Below are 14,289 nucleotides of genomic sequence, written 5' to 3' on the forward strand. Positions count from 1 at the left end.
ACATTAATCATGACACAGCCCATCTAGCAAAAGCTGAACAGTGGACAATAACACCAAAATCATCCCCACTAGGGGTGTCAACACAAGTCACACAGCACCAGACATGCCACAGATATGACAGTCCAAAGCCCTTGTAACACCGAACCATCCTTACAAGCCTAGGGATAAGGGAGGCAGGAGTGGCATATGTGAGTCAAGGACCCCAAGCAGCAAACACATACACAAGACAAGCCTGAAGGGCCCAGCTGGAACAGACAGTGGATGCCTTCAAAAGCCACAAAGCACTGCACCGTCACATGAAAGCACAATAGACTAGCAATTTTAAACTAAATCAACTATTAACTAATTACACTAACAATGGAAAACCTACATTACCTAATTAAACTAACTATCAAACAGAAACTTAACTAACTAAACTAAAAGAAAAATCAAAAATGGTCACATAAGACCCGGGGGGGAGGGTAGGCACCCAGGAGGGGGGAGGTACAGGGTGCTGCTCAACATCGGCATGCGATGATGCTGAGCCAAAAAAAAAACCTCCATGGGCTCAACGCCTGCACAGCCCGACCTATGTGGGAGATAGATGGTCGTCCGAGTCTGGCTCATCCTGTAAAGGAGGACGTGGCACAGTAGCCTGGCCACGCCTAGCCGCAGCTTGCCCCTCGTCGGCAGCAAGCCTGCCGGACGGGTGAGCCTGGTTCTGTGTGGCGATGTGACATAGGTCTGCATGCAGAACCTCACGTGATACACGTGCTTCCTCTTGCAAGGTAGCACGTGTAACACGGAGTTCCTCCTGCAAGGCCTGGCTGGACAACCGCTACACCTCCCGGCAAGCCTGTAGCTCAGCCGAGATGGTAAGCAACCTCTCCTCTGCCTGCTGCCTCTGGGACATCATAAGGACACCCAGAGTGGATCTGAGGGAAGCATACTCCTCCCTCAGGGCATCCATGTGCGCCTCTGCGTGAGCAGCAATTGCTTGACGCAGAGACGACATTTCAGCCTGGCATGCCCTGTCTGAGGCCGCCATGCCCAGCCTGAGCGAGCGGGCCGTGGACCGTGCCGCCTGCTGCTGGAGAAGCACCTGCCTAGCATGGGGGAGCACAGATCGGGCCACACGCTCCATGCTCTCAGCGATGTTCTCCATTGCTGCCCCCTGCCGTTCGGAATTGGCAGTCATGTCTTGCTCCCACTCAGTATACAGCGGTTGCGCGCGGCGACCGCGTTGCCGGGCTTGACCCCTGCGGGACCCAAGGACCGGGGGTCCTCGCTGTGTTGGCACTGCCCGCGGCTGCACTACTACATGCCCCCGTCGACGTGATGTCCCAGGCACATCAGTGACTGGTGTGGAGGGTGACCCTGCGTCCCGATCCACCACGGGCGGAGGAACCAAGACTGTCTGATCCCTCAGTGCAGGGGTCGCAGACAGAGGAGTGTCCACATCAGAATCACTCACCCCTGACACATGGACTTGATGCTCATCCAACTCAACATGGACGTCAGAGTCGTCATCAAGGCTGGACTCATAGGCAGCCAGAGGCAAGATGGACTGCAGCACTTGGGGGTTTTCGTGGCCTACCACCCCACGACCCCCACTAGTGCCGGGTTGATGTGGTGTTACCAACCCTGTGTCTGGCATGACAACACCATCCTCCGCCTCCATTGCGTCATCACCTGAAAAATAGAGAGAAAAAAGGTCACTACACATGTCAGAAGCACACGACACACACACACACCGAGAGCAAACGCATCCGGCAGACATGTGACACACAACATATAACCTGGCATGCATGCTGGGTCAACTTTGAATAGCTTCTGTGATCAGACCTGTTGAAAGGTGGCAGTTTCCATGGAAGTGGGTCTATGCGTTGCAGAAAATGTGTACGCCACTTACTACCTACATGTACAAGCACTCCATGGTGTGTGCCAGGAAATGTGAAGGCAGTGCAATGTCAAATTCAGACATCACGTGCATTGTGCATTCAATGTGTACCATATCTAGAAGCCAAGCACCCCTCCACCCCAGTACCAAAGCAGGGATGCCTAGCATGGTATCAAAAGGCTGACCATACACCTGTGTATTGACAGGCAGTGTTGACTGGCATCAACAGCTTAATGTGATTCAAATGACAACACTGCAAATGATGCTGGGACAGTAGGCAGGACACATGATGCAAACTCCGGAGGCCGCCCACGTGTGAAGAAGACACAACAAGAGTTGGACAGAGTCATTTGCCATTGAACAGGCTGAGGCCTGTGAGCCACACAGATTGTCAGAGCCTAAACATGTGTGCAACGCAGGACTGAGCCACAGTTGACATGGGAAGGCTGATGAGATGGCAGGCAATGTATGTAACCAAGGACTTATATTACAGTGATCATCCAGTCAAGGACACATAGTGGCATGCGTGCAATGCACATGGAGCATGAATGGGCACACATGTCCCTGCGGGACATCTGACCCATGCACAGTACAAGTGAGATACCCTGCATCGAGTACTAAGCCTGTACCACACGGCATATGTCTGGCAGATTCTACGCTGGAAGTTAGCATCTACACAGGACACATGAACAAGAAACTACACATTGGCAAGATTGAAGCAGACCAGTGCAAAGGTGGAACTGGGGTGCAGAGTGGTGGAGGAGGGGCAAGGGAGCTTGCCTACATGGAGTCCCGCATGCAGGCAGAGGAGACATGCATGACGGAAGCATTGCATTACTTACACATCAGAACCATGTACACGTCACATGTAGCAGCAATCATACACAACACATCCCACAAGTGAAACACACACGTCCTCAACAAACACGCATCAACACTCACTGGACTGCGCATCAAAGTCCAGCATCTCTCCCACTCCTTCGACCAATTCAGGTGGTATGAACTCCGCAACGAGAGCCTCATGCGGAGTGAGCTCTTCCTCCTCTGGTGCAGGCCCACCGCCAGTCACCAGAGTCAAGTTGTAATTAGAGGCACGCTTAGCCTTAGTGCTGCGCTTGATGTCATTCCAACGCTTTTTGCACTCTTGCGCCGTGCGCACCTCATGGCCGAATGAACTGACATGTTCTGCAACATGCTTCCAGTGGGTGTCACGTTGGGCAGCCGTAGTCTGACTATTGGCACCCACTAGCATGTCACGGCTGTGGCCCCACACATAGTCCACGAGGAAGTCCAGTTCCTGCTTACAGAAAGGCTTCTTCCTCGACGTGCAGGAGGTCGTGGCTGTGTGTGGGGTCCCAGCCTGTGCTGCAGGTGCAGACCCTGGCTGGCTAATGCCGCCCTGACCAGTATGGCCAGTGGGTTTGGTGGATTGAGCCAAGGGAGTGGCAGGTCTAGGGATGACCAAAGGCCTGACTTGTGTCAGTGGCAGCTGGGTGCCCACTAATGGACCCTGCGCAGCAACATCAGCTGTGGCAGGGTCATTGACCGCAACGGTCCTGGTTGGCAGACTCACAACCGGGGTGCTGTTGGGTGCATCTGCCCCTGCACTTGCCAACACCCGGCTGTTCGGGGCAGCAGATGACATGACTGCCCCAGGGACATGTGTCTTGGTCTGAGCAGCCCGGCCTGCCCCTATGGTTTCCCCGCTGGCCTGTTGAAGATCTACCAAGGGCTCTTCAAGTGCCAACGCAGCCTGCGCTGGCAGACCCTGAGCCTGGGTGGCGGTGTCCACAGCTGACCTGCAGCTACCACTACCTTTGGGCCCGTGGCAGTCGATGGAACGGACTGCCGGGTCGAACGTGTGCCAGTGCCAGATGCAGGAGCTGCATCCCCCGGAACCACAGGGGGTGGTGGCATGACTGCACCGACACATGGCACAACATTGTGCTCAAGTGGCACACCCCTGTCCCTTCCCCCTCTGTGGCTGCCCTGGACACCCTGGAGTCCCCCTACTCCCTGGTCACCACGGCCACATCCCCGACCACGCCCGCCACGAGGAGGACGCCCAGCTGAGGCACCCCTCACCTTTGGTGGCCTCCCAACCATGGCACTGATGTAGAAGTGCTGGCACAGATGGAGTGGTGCCAATGGGAGGTGTACACCACAATTGACCTGGGCAATTGGGGTGAAGGGGGTGGGAAGCAAGATGTTAACAGCCCCCCTGCACTTGCAAGGCTGTATGTGACCCCGGTGATGTGGTGACGGGTCACGCAACGCTCAGGCACCCCAAAACTGCAGTAAAACCGTGCACGCAACCCTGCAGCCTACGTGCGTGGATTCAACCTCCCGCAGTACGCGGTGGCACCCAGTAACACGAATAACGCGTACGCGTGGGACACGCAGGCTACTATGACATCGAAAATGGGTGCGATACACAGGGGCACCCGCAGTGGGAAAAAGAGCGTGTGCGACTCACCGTCTGACTAGCGCGATGCAGAAAAACAGGCGTAGCCAATACCCCCGCCAAAAGAAGAGATACGTCCTTGATAGCTGTGAAGTTGTGATGGCACGCGAAACAACAGGAAGCAGCAACACACGTCGGTCTCCATGAAAGGCACGTACAGCGAACTGCTGGGCCCGCTCACCTTTAACCCGTGCTGAGGGAAACGCACGCGCGCGTCACGTCACTTACGCGCATGGGCCCTTTCCTCGTATTACACGCGGACATGCAGTTTTTCACGCGGGCTTACGCGCATTGTCCCTTTCAAGCCTGTACGCGTCACGTCACAGGGGCGCTTGCGCTTGAGGGGCCTTCTGTCCAATGAAAATGTGTATGCGTGCAGACGCGCTTACGCGCTAAGGGCCTTTCCTCGAATTACACGCTGACGTGCCGATTTTTCACGTGCCAAATCACTCCGTATCAAGCTGGCCACGCGTAAGCACACGGAAGACCATGCTCCTGCCCAGAAGGCCGAACTACTGCCCCCCAGAGTCCCGAGCACGCTCCCACCTGCCATCTGCTGCTGCCTGACTGCCTGCTGCCCACGTGCCCTGCCATTTGCTGCCTGCACATCAGCCAGGGGTGCTGTTGCTGTGACCACCCCTGCTGGAACCGAAGACTCCCGACTGGGATTCCATCGCTCCACAGCCCAGCCCCAGGACCCAGTTGCCCACCCACTCCTGCCTCTGGGGTTGTCATGTCGGGGCAAACACCATCTGAGACCACTGACAACCCCCGGCCAGAGAGGCAGAGGGGCACCAGCTTCAGTGCCACCGAAGTTGGTGTCCTGGTGGAGCAAGTCCTGGGGCAGTATGATGCCCTCTTCGGAAGTTCCCGCGCCGACAAGGAAGGACGGATTCGGATCTGGACTGACATCGTGACTGCCATCAATGCTGAGGGGGTGGCAGTCCGCGACTTCCAACATGTCAACAAGCGCTGGGAGGACTTCAGGTCCAGGACCCTGAACAAGGCCTGGCGCCTCTTGAATGCAGCGGATGCCATGGGGCGCCGGGGCCTTTTGCCGGAAGAACAGATGAGGGTCCTGGAACGCATATCCCCAGCGCTCCACGTCCAGGTCCTTGAGAGGCAGACCCGTCTGGAGTCGAGCGGTAAGTGTACATGCATCCTGATTGTGAGATGTGCGTGTGGTGATTTTTCAGTAGTGTGCAGGTTGCACATCTGTTTGTATGGGGTCCAGTATGCGTGGGGGTGTACAGGGCTGTGGGGCTAACACATGCGAGGGCTGGAATGTGTGAGACATGGATGGTGCTTGTGTGTGTAGGCTTGCATGCCAAATGCAGTTGTGTGGGCACACATGTTTGGATGAATGTGTATGTAAGTAGACATGTCCGTGATGTCACGCATGTATGTTGTTTTCAGCTGCATGTATCAGCACTGTGTACATGTGCATCTGTGTGTATTTGACAAGGGTGCAACAGTGATGCGACATGGATGCATGTGACAGCGGTATGTGGAAGCCTGATCGGCAGATGTGACATGGATGCCCATCTGAAGACTGCGACACTTGGCAGAGGTGTACACATGCATGCAAGTGTGGTGGTGTGTGTACATGTGTGGTGCACTTCCTGTGTTGCATGTGATGTCTGGCTTACCTTTGCCTGCTCAAGCTGTTGTATGTGTATGGATGGTGCTGGCAGTTGCGATATGGCTGTGGTATGGCTCATGTGTGCGAGTTGAAATGACATGTGTGTTGGGGATTGTGATGCCATGTCTGAGGTTTGCCAATGCCACTCATGTACAACTGACATGTGTGTATGTGTCCATTGTACAGTGCCCTGATGCCTGTGTTTTATTTCTCCCTGTCTGCAGCGTCAACTGATGAAGAGGGCGGAGAAGGTGCTGTGGAGCACAGCGGCGGGGATCCCACCGCCAGCCGGAGACGCAAAACCCGGCTCCCCTGCCATGTTGTCATCTCGTCGGGGAGTGAGGAGTCCGGTGCTGCGGCCCAGGCCGCAGCTGCTGGGGGGAGGTCCAAGAGGCGGAGGTTGGAGTTGGACTCCTCGGCAGCAGAAGGGGCAGCTGGGACCCCACAGGGCCCAACAGGGGAAGATGGCACGGAGTCATCCAGGTTGGTGGGGGGTTTGGTGGAGGAGGAGGCCGTGCAAGTACCAGAGACGGGGTCTGGAGGTGGGGATCCCACTGGTGCTAGTGGTGCAGTGCAGGACAAAGGACAGGAGGCAGCACAGGCTGCCGCGGAGGTGCCTGTGTGCAATCCTGTCCCTGATCCTGTCCCTGCATCATCTTGCACCAGCAGGGATGCCTACGCCCAGACCCGTTTTCAGGCAGGGGATGAGCTTACGACAACTGGCCTTCCTCTGCCTGTGGACGTGGCTATCCGGGTCCGGGTTGAGCCTGTTCTGGCTGGTGTGGCGTTGCGTCAACGGGCCATGCGAGGTGACCTGCAGTCTTTTCATGAGGAGACTGCACGTCATCTCGAATGGCTCGTTGACCACGTCAGCCTGCTGGGACAGGTCACCCAGGCCGGATTTCTCCGTATGATGGGGCTTGCTACGACCCCCTCCTCAACTGAACCCCCTACGCGCCAGTCGTCCTCCGTGCCATCTTCCCCCCATCAGTCACCTGGGTGCCCTGTGGAGCTGCCTCTGATGGTGCGGCCAGGCTGGTGGAGGAGGCATCCCTGCTACAGTCGGGAGTCGGACGTCCAGCAGGGGTGGCCACATCAACGACTGCACCCCAGCCGGCGGAGTATGTGCAGGCAGCAGGAGGCAGTGCACGGGCAGAGGCACAGCAGCAGCGGCAACGTGGTGGGAGCCATGAAGGCTCGGGGCCTTCAACATCGGAGGAGCAGGCATAGGCCGGAGGGCAGGAGGACCCAGGACTGAGAGTGTCTTCCGTGTGGCAGCGGTTGGGCCACGTCATAGATGCGGAGCGGCAGCAGGCGGAAGAGGCACGGCTCACAATGGTCACGGCAGAGAACTCCATGCGGAGGGCCCTGAGGCAAGCCGAGTGCCTTGAGGCAATCCGCAGGGGTTCGGAGGTGGACACAGCGATGGCCCTGCGGACCCTCGGGGCCATGGAGGAGGACCGCCTCCGGGACATTGAGCAGGAGTTCGATGATGCCCTGGCCCGGGACATCCAAAAGTGAGCCGTCAAACTGGCCCGCTGCCCTTGTACATAGTTATGTAGGTAGTGTTAGGTTTCATTTTTTTTTGGATTTATTTTGGACCTTTTGGACATTGGCCACATTTTTGTATATAGTTTATTTTATTAGTTAGTGTAGTTAGATAGGTCTCCTTTCTTTTGTTGGGATAATGGACCCTGGCTTGTTAGTATGTACATAGTTCACTGTTGGATTTTATTTTTCTTTCACATTTTAACCATGGAGCAATGGCTTTCTTTTTTATTTCCCATTGGATTTTGTTTTGTGGACAGTGACTTTGGACACCATTACTTTGGATTTAGATTTTTGGTTTTGCTTTTTTTCACAGACATGCTTCTTTTCATTTTTGTACATTCCCATTTCTGTTTCTTTATTTTTGATTCTATTTATGTTTGCTTTAATACATATTTTTTTTATCAAACTTCAATGTGTAGTATCATCTCATTGGTTTCATGCATATCATGATATGGGTTTTGAGATTCACTGACACCCATTGGGTGTATGTGAGGGAAATGTGTTTGTTTCGGAACTTGCAATTGGTGTTCTGTCATGTAATTGCCAATTATGAGTGGGTGGATGCAATACTCGGGTGGGTGTTTTGCATTTGGAGGCTGACCATAGGGACCAGGGATCTAGATTGTGATGACATGTTGGCTGGGGAACATGAGTTGGACATGGGTGGGGGCCTGCTGGCAGGTGCCCCACAGTGCTGGGGGGTGGGGGTGGTGGGAAACATGAGTTGGACATGGGTGGGGGCCTGCTGGCAGGTGCCCCACAGTGCTGGGGGGTGGGGGGGTGGGGAACATGAGTTGAACATGGGTGGGGGCCTGGTGGAGGGTGCCCCACAGTGCTGGGGGGTGGGAGACATAGGTGGGGGCCTGGTGGTGGGTGCCCCACAGTGCTGGGGGGCGGGGGGGTGGGGAACATGAGTTGGACATGGGTGGGGGCCTGCTGGCAGGTGCCCCACAGTGCTGGGGGTTGGGGGGGTGGGGAACATGAGTTTAACATGGGTGGGGGCCTGCTGGCAGGTGCCCCACAGTGCTGGGGCTTGGGGGTGGTGGGGAACATGAGTTGGACATGGGTGGGGGCCTGCTGGCAGGTGCCCCACAGTGCTGGGGGGTGGGGGTGGTGGGGAACATGAGTTGAACATGGGTGGGGGCCTGGTGGCGGGTGCCCCACAGTGCTGGGGGGTGGGGGGGTGGTCGACATAAGTGGGGGCCTGGTGGAGGGTGCCCTACAGTGCTGGCGGGTGGGGGGGACGGGAGACATGGGTGGGGGCCTGCTGGCAGGTGCCCCTGCACTGCTGGGGGGGGTGGTGGGGAACATGAGTTGGACATCGGTGGGGGCCTGCTGGCAGGTGCCCCACAGTGCTGGGGGGTGGGGGGGTGGGAGACATGGGTGGGGGCCTGGTGGAGGGTGCCCCACAGTGCTGGGGGGTGGGGGGGTGGGGAACATGAGTTGAACATGGGTGAGGGCCTGGTGGAGGGTGCCCCACAGTGCTGGGGGGTGGGGGGGAGGTGGGAGACATGGGTGGGGGCCTGGTGGAGGGTGCCCCACAGTGCTGTGGGGTGGGGGGGCGGGGAACATGGGTGGGGGCCTGGTGGAGGGTGCCCCACAGTGCTGGGGGGTGGGGGTGGTGGGGAACATGAGTTGAACATGGGTGGGGGCCTGGTGGAGGGTGCCCCACAGTGATGGGGGGTGGGGGGGTGGGGAACATGAGTTGGACATGGGTGGGGGCCTGCTGGCAGGTGCCCCACAGTGCTCGGGGGTGGGTGGTAGACATGGGTGGGGGCCTGGTGGAGGGTACCCCACAGTGCTGGGGGGTCGGGGGGGTGGGAGACATGGGTGGGGGCCTGGTGGAGGGTGCCCCACAGTGCTGGGGGGTGGGGGTGGTGGGGAACATGAGTTGAACATGGGTGGGGGCCTGGTGGAGGGTGCCCCACAGTGCTGGGGGGTGGGGGGTGGGAGACATGGGTGGGGGCCTGGTGGAGGGTGCCCCACAGTGCTGGGGGGTGGGGGGGTGGGGGACACGGGTGGGGGCCTGGTGGAGGGTGCCCCACAGTGCTAGAGGGTGGGGGGTGGGAAACATGGGTGGGGGCCTGCTGGCAGGTGCCCCTGCACTGCTGGGGGGTGGGGGTGGTGGGGAACATGAGTTGGAAATGGGTGGGGGCCTGCTGGCAGGTGCCCCACAGTGCTGGGGGTGGTGGGGAACATGAGTTGAACATGGGTGGGGGCCTGGTGGAGGGTGCCCCACAGTGCTGGGGGGTGGGGGGGTGGGGAACATGAGTTGGACATGGTGGGGGCCTGCTGGCAGGTGCCCCACAGTGCTGGGGGGTGGGGGTGGTGGGGAACATGAGTTGAACATGGGTGGGGGCCTGGTGGAGGGTGCCCCACAGTGCTGGGGGGTGGGGGGGTGGTCGACATGGGTGGGGGCCTGGTGGAGGGTGCCCCACAGTGCTGGGGGGTGGGGGGGTGGGAGACATGGGTGGGGGCCTGGTGGAGGGTGCCCCACAGTGCTGGGGGGTGGGGGGTGGGAGACATGGGTGGGGACCTGGTGGAGGGTGCCCCACAGTGCTGGGGGGTGGGGGGGTGGGGAACATGAGTTGAACATGGGTGAGGGTCTGGTGGAGGGTGCCCCACAGTGCTGGGGGGTGGGGGGGAGGTGGGAGACATGGGTGGGGGCCTGGTGGGGGGTACCCCACAGTGCTGGGGGTGGGGGTGGTGGGGAACATGAGTTGAACATGGGTGGGGGCCTGGTGGAGGGTGCCCCACGGTGCTGGGGGGTGGGGGGTGGGGAACATGAGTTGGACATGGGTGGGGGCCTGCTGGCAGGTGCCCCACAGTGCTGGGGGGTGGGTGGGTGGTAGACATGGGTGGGGGCCTGGTGGAGGGTACCCCACAGTGCTGGGAGGTCAGGGGGTGGGAGACATGGGTGGGGGCCTGGTGGAGGGTGCCCCACAGTGCTGAGGGGTGGGGGTGGTGGGGAACATGAGTTGAACATGGGTGGGGGCCTGGTGGAGGGTGCCCCACAGTGCTGGGGGGTGGGGGGTGGGAGACATGGGTGGGGGCCTGGTGGAGGGTGCCCCACAGTGCTGGGGGTGGGGGACACGGGTGGGGGCCTGATGGAGGGTGCCCCACAGTGCTGGGGGGTGGGGGTGGTGAGGAACATGAGTTGAACATGGATAGGGGCCTGGTGGAGGGTGCCCCACAGTGCTGGGGGGTGGGGGGGTGGGGAACATGAGTTGGACATGGGTGGGGGCCTGCTGGCAGGTGCCCCACAGTGCTGGGGGGTGGGGGGGTGGGAGACATGGGTGGGGGCCTGGTGGAGGGTGCCCCACAGTGCTGAGGGGTGGGGGGGTGGGAGACATGGGTGGGGGCCTGGTGGAGGGTGCCCCACAGTGCTGGGGGGTGGGGGTGGTGGGGAACATGAGTTGAACATGGGTGGGGGCCTGGTGGAGGGTGCCCCACAGTGCTGAGGGGTGGGGGCGGTTGGGAGACATGGGTGGGGGCCTGGTGGAGGGTGCCCCACAGTGCTGGGGGGTGGGGGGGTGGGGAACATGAGTTGGACATGGGTGGGGGCCTGCTGGCAGGTGCCCCACAGTGCTGGGGGGTGGGGGTGGTGGGGAACATGAGTTGAAGATGGGTGGGGGCCTGGTGGAGGGTGCCCCACAGTGCTGGGGGGTGGGGGGGTGGGAGACATGGGTGCGGACCTGCTGGCAGGTGCCCCACAGTGCTGGGGGGTGGGGGGGTGGAAGACATGGGTGGGGGCCTGGTGGAGGGTGCCCCACAGTGCTGGGGGGTGGGGGTGGTGGGGAACATGAGTTGGACATGGATGGGGGCCTGCTGGCAGGTGCCCCACAGTGCTGGGGGGTGGGCGGGTGGGGAACATGAGTTGAACATGGGTGGGGGCCTGGTGGAGGGTGCCCCACAGTTCTGGGGGTGGGGGGGTGGGAGACATGGTGGGGGCCTGGTGGAGGGTGCCCCACAGTGCTGGGGGGTGGGGGGGTGGGAGACATGGGTGGGGGCCTGCTGGCAGGTGCCCCTGCACTACTGGGGGGTGGGGGTTGTGGGGAACATGAGTTGGACATGGGTGGGGGCCTGCTGGCAGGTGCCCCACAGTGCTGGGGGGTGGGGGTGGTGGGGAACATGAGTTGAACATGGGTGGGGGCCTGGTGGAGGGTGCCCCACAGTGCTGGGGGATGGGGGGGTGGGGAACATGAGTTGGACATGGGTGGGGGCCTGCCCGCAGGTGCCCCACAGTGCTGGGGGGTGGGGGGGTGGGAGACATGGGTGGGGGCCTGGTGGAGGGTGCCCCACAGTGCTGGGGGGTGGGGGGGTGGTATACATGGGTGGGGGCCTGGTGGAGGGTGCCCCACAGTGCTTGGGGGACATGGGTGGGGGCCTGGTGGAGGGTGCCCCACAGTGCTGGGGGGTGGGGGGATGGGGAACATGAGTTGGACATGGGTGGGGGCCTGCTGGCAGGTGCCCCACAGTGCTGGGGGGTGGGGGGGTTGGGAGACATGGGTGGGGGCCTGGTGGAGGGTGCCCCTGGTGGCTGGGGGTGCAGGGGGACATGCGTTGGTGGGCAGTAGTGCAAGTTGACATGTGGGTTGGCTGGGGGGCATGGCCATGGTGGATGGGGTGCCTGCAGGACATGTGCAGGGTAGGCCCCTGTGGTGTGAGCCACCTGCAGGGGCCATGGAGGGTGTAGAGGGAACACCTGGGAGGACCCACACGTGCAATTCACGTGTGGTGCTCCCCGCACACCCCTGTAATACACGTACCCTGATGGAATCGCGTGTGGAACTTCCCGTGCACCCCTGGAATACACGTACCCTGCTGATGTTGTGTGTGATACTTCCCCCGCACCCCGAAGTACACGTACCCTGATGGAATCGCGTGTGGAACTTCCCGCGCACCCCTGATATACACATACCCTGCTGATGTCGCGTGTGAAACTTCCCGCGCACCCCTGAAATACGCGTACCCTGCTGAAATCGCGTGTGGAACTTCCCGCGCACCCCTGAAATACACGTACCCTGCTGGAATCGCGTGTGGAACTTCCCGCGCACCCCTGAAATACACGTACCCTGCTCGCACGGGGCCAATCGCGTGTGGAACATCCCGCGCACCCCTGAAATACGCGTACCCTGCTGAAATCGCATGTGTAACTTCCCGCGCACCCTGAAATACAGGTACCCTGCTGGAATCGCGTGTGGAACTTCCCACGCACCCCTGAAATACGCGTACCCTGCTGAAATCGTGTGTGGAACTTTCCGCGCACCCCTGAAATACGCATACCCTGCTGAAATCGCGTGTGTAACTTCCCGCGCACCCCTGAAATACACGTACCCTGCTGGAATCGCGTGTGGAACTTTCTGCGCACCCCTGAAATACACGTACCCTGCGGCAATCGCGTGTGGAACTTCCCGCGCACCCCTGAAATACGCATACCCTGCTGAAATCGCGTGTGGAACTTCCCGCGCACCCCTGAAATACGCGTACCCTGCTGAAATCGCGTGTGTAACTTCCCGCGCACCCCTGAAATACACGTACCCTGCTGGAATCGCGTGTGGAACTAACCGCGTACCCCTGAAATACGCGTACCCTGCTCGCACGGGGCCAATCGCGTGTGGAACTTCCCGCGCACTCCTGAAATACACGTACCCTGCTGGAATCGCGTGTGGAACTTCCCGCGCACCTCTGAAATACGTGTACCCTGCTCGCACAGGGCCAATCGCGTGTGGAACTTCCCGCGCACCCCTGAAATACGCGTACCCTGCTGAAATCGCGTGTGGAACTTCCCGCGCACCCCTGAAATACGCGTACCCTGCTGAAATCGCGTGTGTAACTTCCCGCGCACCCCTGAAATACACGCACCCTGCTGGAATCGCGTGTGGAACTTCCCGCGCACCCCTGAAATACGCATACCCTGCTCGCACGGGGCCAATCGCGTGTGGAACTTCCCGCGCACCCCTGAAATACATGTACCCTGCTGAAATCGCATGTGGAACTTCCTGCGCACCCCTGAAATACACGTACCCTGCGGCAATCGCGTGTGGAACTTCCCGCGCACCCCTGAAATACGCGTACCCTGCTGAAATCGCGTGTGGAACTTCCCGCGCACCCCTGAAATACGCGTACCCTGCTGAAATCGCGTGTGTAACTTCCCGCGCACCCCTGAAATACACGTACCCTGCTGGAATCGCGTGTGGAACTACCCACGTACCCCTGAAATACGCGTACCCTGCTCGCACGGGGCCAATCGCGTGTGGAACTTCCCGCACACTCCTGAAATACACGTACCCTGCTGAAATCGCGTGTGGAACTTCCCGCACACCCCTGAAATACACGTTCTCTGCGGCAATCGCGTGTGGAACTTCCCGCGCACCCCTGAAATACGCGTACCCTGCTCGCACGGGGCCAATCGCGTGAGGTACTTCCCGCGCACCCCAGTGATACACGTAGCCCGCTTGCCGTGCTGGTACAGGGTTAGCGCAGCCCTTTGCGCTGGATTGGGGATTTTGATGGCTTTTCCCTGCGCGAGAGGCATTCTTGGGGGCGTAACTAGCGCTGCTGCAGGGTCGCTGCGCCACTGTGCGCCACGGCTGGTTTTGGTGGCTGGAATCCATGAATACGCTGTGCGCGGAAATGGATTTTAGCGCACGCGGCTGGCGCAGGGATTCGCATGCACACACTGTGCGCCAGCCGCTTGCGCCACTTGTGCGCTGCATTCTATGAATTACCCCCATGGTGTTTTCTACTTCT

This window comes from Ambystoma mexicanum, chromosome 5p, assembly GCF_040938575.1.
Source record: "Ambystoma mexicanum isolate Mex_15411 chromosome 5p, UKY_AmexF1_1, whole genome shotgun sequence".
Lineage (NCBI taxonomy): Eukaryota > Metazoa > Chordata > Amphibia > Caudata > Ambystomatidae > Ambystoma > Ambystoma mexicanum.